This window comes from Phalaenopsis equestris, unplaced genomic scaffold, assembly GCF_001263595.1.
Source record: "Phalaenopsis equestris unplaced genomic scaffold, ASM126359v1 Scaffold000146, whole genome shotgun sequence".
NCBI classification, from domain to species: domain Eukaryota; kingdom Viridiplantae; phylum Streptophyta; class Magnoliopsida; order Asparagales; family Orchidaceae; genus Phalaenopsis; species Phalaenopsis equestris.
Window position 1 is genome coordinate 64,066 of NW_018164588.1, and position 6,616 is coordinate 70,681.

Consider the following 6,616-nt stretch of genomic DNA (forward strand, 5'->3'; position numbering starts at 1 on the left):
TAGGAAATAACAAAAACACAACACGACTCAACTAGGGCTGAGGATGAAGACGAAGGTGTTGCAGTTTAAGAATAAATAGTAACTAAAGTAGGTTAGAGGCGGCTGGAAAGGGCCTGCAACAAATAGGGAGGGCCTGGAAAGGGTCAAAGACAAGTAGGTGTGCGGTTGTATAGCTCAATTGCAAATGAAGGTGGCTAAAAAAGTGCGACAACAAATAGGGAGGTTGTTGGAATGGCGCGGCAGCAAGTAGGTGAGTGGCTAGATGGGGTGATAGCAAACTGGAGATAATTGGAGGGGCTGACAATGAGGCTTAACTGGTTGGGAGGGAAGGTAGCTGCAGGGAACAACAATGTTTTTTTGTGGTGGGGGGGGGGGGGGGGGGTTAAAATTGATTATACATCAACGACGACTATAGCGATAGCGACAACAGAGGAGAGGTTGTGGGAGCAGGGAGTGATAGATAAACACTACATCGAGACATTACAACCGATGCACCTTCCCTTCGGATACAACCCTAGGAGAGAAAACTAGATGACGAAGACTATCCTGACAGAAATTTGAAAGCAAAAATTGCCTTAAATACAACCTTGGGTAAAAAAAGAGTGGGTCCCGCTTCGAATTGGAGGGAACTCCATGCTTGAAAGAACCAGTTAGTCCCTCATTCGCTCGTTTTGGCCCAAACCAAATTAATTTTGTGCGACTTTTGTCTCGTGCGCGACTTTGTACGTCTGGGGCAGAAAGCGCCCCGCGTAGTCTCTCTGGATTGAAGGAGCTTTAACCTCATTTGTTGAAGCTTCCGTGTTTTCGTAATATGAAGTCAAGTCTGCCATATTAAAGTAGTCGAGATGTTGTAATTCTTTGGTAAATCTACCTTGTAAGCTTTGACATTCAATTTCTTGAGGATTTGGAATGGTTCATCTACTCTAGGCTTGAGTTTCCCAAACCGCAATAGGAAAAACAAATATTATTACTCAAAAATAAATAGTGATTACAGTTAGAGACTCTTAGAATTAGGAAATAACAAAGATACGACACAACTCAACTGGGTCTAAGGGTGAAGATGAAAATGTGTTGTTTAAGGAGAAATAATAACTAAAGTAGGTTGGAGATGCCTGGGAAGGGGGGTTGCAGCAAATAGAGAGGGGTTTGGAAAGGGGTGGTAGAAATTGTGTGGGTGGTTGGATGGGCTGATAACAAAAAAGGAGGTGGCTAGAAAGGGGCGACAAAAAGTAGGTGGTGACTAGATGGAGAAATATTTACATAAGGAGAACGCACGCAGCTTTACGTGCGTATTCCCCTTCCAATAACTTCTAAATAACCTCTGCGAAGGGTATTGTCGGGTTATTGCAGAGTTATTTATGCATTATTTAGAGTCAATATCCTCCGATTACACTTTCACTTAATAACCTAACACCAGAGAAAATCTGAAAGTGTAACTGCGAAGGGTATTGACTCTAAATAATGCCGAAATAACTTCGTAATAACCCCTCAATACACTTCATAGAGGTTATTGAGAAGTTATTGTGAGGGGATTTTGCACTGAGAACTGCGTGCATTCTCCGTACGTAAATATTTCTCGTGGGGCGGCAACATGTTGAAGATGATTGGAGGGGATGATAGTGAGGTGGAGTTGGCTGGGAGAGATGGTCGGCTGTAAGGAACTACAAAGGGTGTTGTTTCCGTGATGGCTGTGACTAAGACGACGACATTGGAGAGGCTATGGGAAGCAAGGAGAGATAGGTAAACACCACCACAAGATGAGTTACAGTCGGAGCGTCTTATTGCCTTCAAATATTACCCTTGAAGGGAAAATTGGACGTTGACAGCTATCCTGATAAAAAATTTGAAAGCAAAAATTGCTCTAAATATATAACAAATAATATATAAATCTAGGTTAAAGAGGAGTTGGCCCCATTCCGAATAGGAGGGAACCCCATGCTTGGAAGAACCAGTCGATCCCTCCTTGGCTTGGATCAGCTCAGACCAAATCAATCCTTTGCGACTTTGGTCGCGTCTGAGGCATAAGGCGGCCCGCATCATCAAATTAGATGGGTAAAGCTTGTGTGTTTATCAGAGGAAGCATCCACTAAGGCTTAAGGATGGCTCCATCGCCATTCATAATAGTTCTTATAGGCTAGCCAGGTCAAACAGATCGTTTACTATCAGAGATGTACTCCGATCTACTAAGAGATGTAGCAGTTTCTCTGGCAAGTCAATAACTTTGTCCTAGTTTTTATCAAGGTTACATGTCTTTTATTTTTTTTAAATCCTTTTTATACATGTTTTGCTCATTTTGTTGTCTTCTCTTTAGCGCTTGCACTTTAGATCTTAATCTATAAATATAGGATCCTGAGGAGAGCCCAAGGTTTGATCTTTTTTGCCCCTTTTCCCCTTTCTTTCATGGTAGCATTCTGAGCCAAATTTTGTGTATTTTCTTTTTCAGCTGATCTCTTTTCTGGCTTTTCTTATTTCCTTTGATCAGTAAGGTCTGAGCAGAACCACAGATAGATTGGGATACAGCATCTATGCTAATCTTGAGCCTTACATATAGTCTAGCCTTACAAAATAACTCTTAATAGGCCACGATCTGTAAATTATTTTGAGTTTCGAGAAAACCTACCACTAGCAACATCCTAACCCTTCCAAAGGCCTCTCTTCATCATTATCACTACAAAGAACATAAGCCAATTCACAAATAACATATCCACCAACATCCCATCACTCGTCAAACCTTGCTCACCTTTTACAATAAGAAGTTTAAGTTTTGCGCAGTACTTATGGGCAATGTTTTGCCAGCCCTTGTACACTTTTCTCCATAATCAAGTTTAGTCATTGGTTGGTAACATCTTGGTCAAACTCTGCCTACTTTTCACCGAAGTATGCTTAATTATAGAATACTACTTTCATGATGTCCTAACAAACTTGACTTCTAACCACAATCAGGTTAGATTTTTAGCTTTTGGGGAACACTCATTTTTGAAATTTATATTTTAAAGTTCAAAATTTTACAAGTACAAAGTGATCATATTAACACAAATATATTGCATTTTTCTTGACTTTTAGACTTTGAATCGCATGCAAACCCAAATAGTTGAGATAATAGTAATGTTGATTACAATAATGAGATTAGTGATAAAATATTTGATATTTGATTTCATTGATATTTATTCACTAATTGTCTTTTAATAGTTAATGTTTTAATTAGATATATATTTTAAGATTTTATTTATATTATGAAATCATGATGAAAATTTAAAATTGTGATTATCAGCATTGATATAAGGTTATGATAATATTATCAATTAATTTATCGTTAATAGAATATTATTATTAATATATTTGCTACAAAGTTTTTAATTAAAAAGTTCAAAATAATATGTAATTATTTGTATGTGGTCAATTTAGTCGAAGAGTATCACATTTTCCTAATTTAGTCGCACAACTATGCAAAATTGAACCCAAATGGCCCATCTATTAAAATCACAGTTATAGTTGTGAAAAGTGGGGTTAATTATCACATAAGGTGTAGAAGAAGGGTATTTTAAGAAAATATAATAATACTTACACTTTTTCTAATTACCACTAATGAGAGAAGTTAGACGACAGTTTACAAAAACCTAGCATATTGTGGCATTGAGTGGTTGGAGCAGCGAGCATAGTCAAAGGATATTGAAACCCGTCTATTGGTATAGAATAATATAAGGAAAATGTACTAAGACTTGAACTACCAAAATGAGATCGTTTTAGGGTTCCTTGAAGGTATGAGTGAATCAAGGTAAGTGCTGGGGATGTTTGCAGAATGATACACTAGCAAAATATGAGAAAATGTCAAGGATTGTGAGGCAAAAATGGGTTTTGGCCACTGTCTGGCTGTAAAACAGTAAGGAAACACCAACCGATATTAATATCAATGAGGCCGAACGTTGAGGAAGATCCACCATCTGTTCTCGATCAAGTTACATTCACATCACTTGAGAGAGAATCATATATAACACTAAAAAGGTGAGAAAGTTGGGTGAAAATCTCAAAATATCATATAATAACATAAAACTGTTCCAACCAGTTCAAATGCAAACATATATATAATCTCAAAGCAAATTTAAGGAAAAGTAGACCCAATGTGGTCGACCCAATCCCTAGAGGCCAAAGGATTTGATCCGATCAAGAGAATAGAGTGGGATTGCCCGGTTTGGTGCTTTACATATCCATCTAGGACGGATGCGGGAGAGCCCCGCATCACAAAAATATCCAAAAAATTAACTTAAGATGTTACATTTTTCAACAATTTTATTATTCTGCAACCCGAGGGGTCATTTGGGATCAATTTTGTATAGTCTAGGGACTAAAGTGGAAACAAATGATAGTCTGGGGCTATATATTAGTTACATAAACATAATAAAGAGACTTTTATGCTTTTTTCTTATTTTTAAAACCTTGCTTGTAATGCTTTGAACTAAATAATAATAATTTTTTATTTTTTTATTTCTTTTATCTTTTTGTGGTAGAGGAAAAGCTTAATGCTTCTTTTCTTTTTTTCTTTCTTCTAATCCTTTTGCTATTTTATGCTGAGTTAGGAGAATCACAAAATCTCACATATGAAACTTTTTTTCAGATATGCTTGTCTGGTGTGACGTTTTGCTACTAGAAGTCTGGTACTTAGTAGATAAATACAAGTTAGGTCCCAAAATATCTTATAAGATGAGATAAAATGCTAAGGTGTCTTTCGGAGCTTGTTTATTTTGGTTTTTTTGTGTTTTCATACGGGTTGCACTTCGTATGATATACGGGTCATAAAAAGTATATCCATCATGACCCATTGTTAAGGATGTTTTTTTAGAATTGATTGGCTCATGAGCTGACCCACCCGACCCTTAGGCATCCAATAAAAAGAATTTGTTTTACATAAATGATTGAACTAGGCAACTTTGTGAAACAAACAATGCCGTGGATCCTTGAATATGAACATTAACTACATATTACCTTGAATATGTTATGATTAAACTGCATTGTTTTTATGTATTAACTTATCTTAAAATTTAAACGAAAATTGTTAATTTAGAAGCTAAGTTTGTGTTATGGTATTATAGTTCTAAGGTGTTCTTACAATTTTAGAATGGGAGATGGCAGAGCAAAACCCAGTTGACCCTCTGCTTTTAGAGTGATTGGAGAAATGTGGGTTGAGGAATCTATCACACTAGTATTGTTGCTACTTGCAGATAGTTAATTGAGTGCTACAAAAAGAGAGGGAAGTGAAAATGATAGAAGTACACAAGGGTAATTATGATAAGTTTAAATTTCTCATCGAAGAAATTTAGGGATGAAGAAAGCCGTCAAGCCAACCTCTTAGTTACTTGTAACAAATCAACAATTGTTTTTTAATAATTCATCATAGCTAGATAACGCTAGTATTTATATAGTATCATATAGCATAACCTAAACCATTGGAGAGAAATGACTGACCATTGCAATTAAATGAAGCTTTTAAACACTCCAAAATATAATATTTGTTTTCTAAATCAAGGGAGTTGACGGCAATTACTTTAAATGGAAAACTAGTGTTATATAATATAAACATATGGTGAAATGTCATAAAGAGGGTTCCCCCGTGGCTTTTAAGAGAAGGAAACAACACCAATAGTGAATGTTGATATTTCATGATCCTCAGTTGACCAGGCATGACTTAAACTTGATTGAAACTTCGATTAATCTTGATCATTAAACCCTTGGCTTGTGATGGAGGCTGTCTATACAAGTATGGGATGGAGATTCAACCCACCATTATATCAACTGACTTGATCTTTATCATCTTCTTCCTTGAGATTAGGTTCCTATGTTGCATTAATATGTCAACAAGATTTATATGCTTTTTATGTTGATAATCTTTGTCTATCTCCAATTTACTCATGTTAGTAGATCTATTAGCAAAACATTTTTATGCAATCTTCAGCATTGGCAACATCAAATTCTACCTAAATGCATGGTCTTTTATCAGAAAACATAATAGATCCCCTAAGCTTCAGTTAACTATTTTAGCTTGGCCTTCAATATATTGTGATAACAGCTAGAAATTTAAGCTGTGTTCTTTTTTTTTCAGATGAGTCGTCATGAAATAATTTATGAAGTTTGCATTGCAATCTGAAATCATTATTTTATGTGAAGTATACAATTAACTGTTTTATTAAAATAAAATTTAGTAATGTGAGATGCATCAATAATTTTATGTCACTGAACTTGTAAATTGATTTTTATGCAGATAAATCATAGATTAATGCACTATTGATACACAATGTTAGCATAAGGTATAGTTCGGGTTAGATGGCCTAGATATTTTCCTTTGAATGAATTGTTGGATTCAAAACAAAGTTTGTTTTTAATTATTGAAGATTAAAGATTTCCTGCAGGAACATGTTTCTAAGGTTAATTATATCAATTTAGGAACTTGCTTGCATTAAATTGGAGTAGAGAGATTTGGAATCTAGGTCCATAGGCAAATGGTGTAGAATACCGCTGGGAACTTTAAAATGTTGTAGATTACAGTAGTGCGTGGACTTGATAGGGAAAACAAGATTGCCCAAGGAGAAAAATAGGCTCATTTTAAAATATTATACTAAGAGTT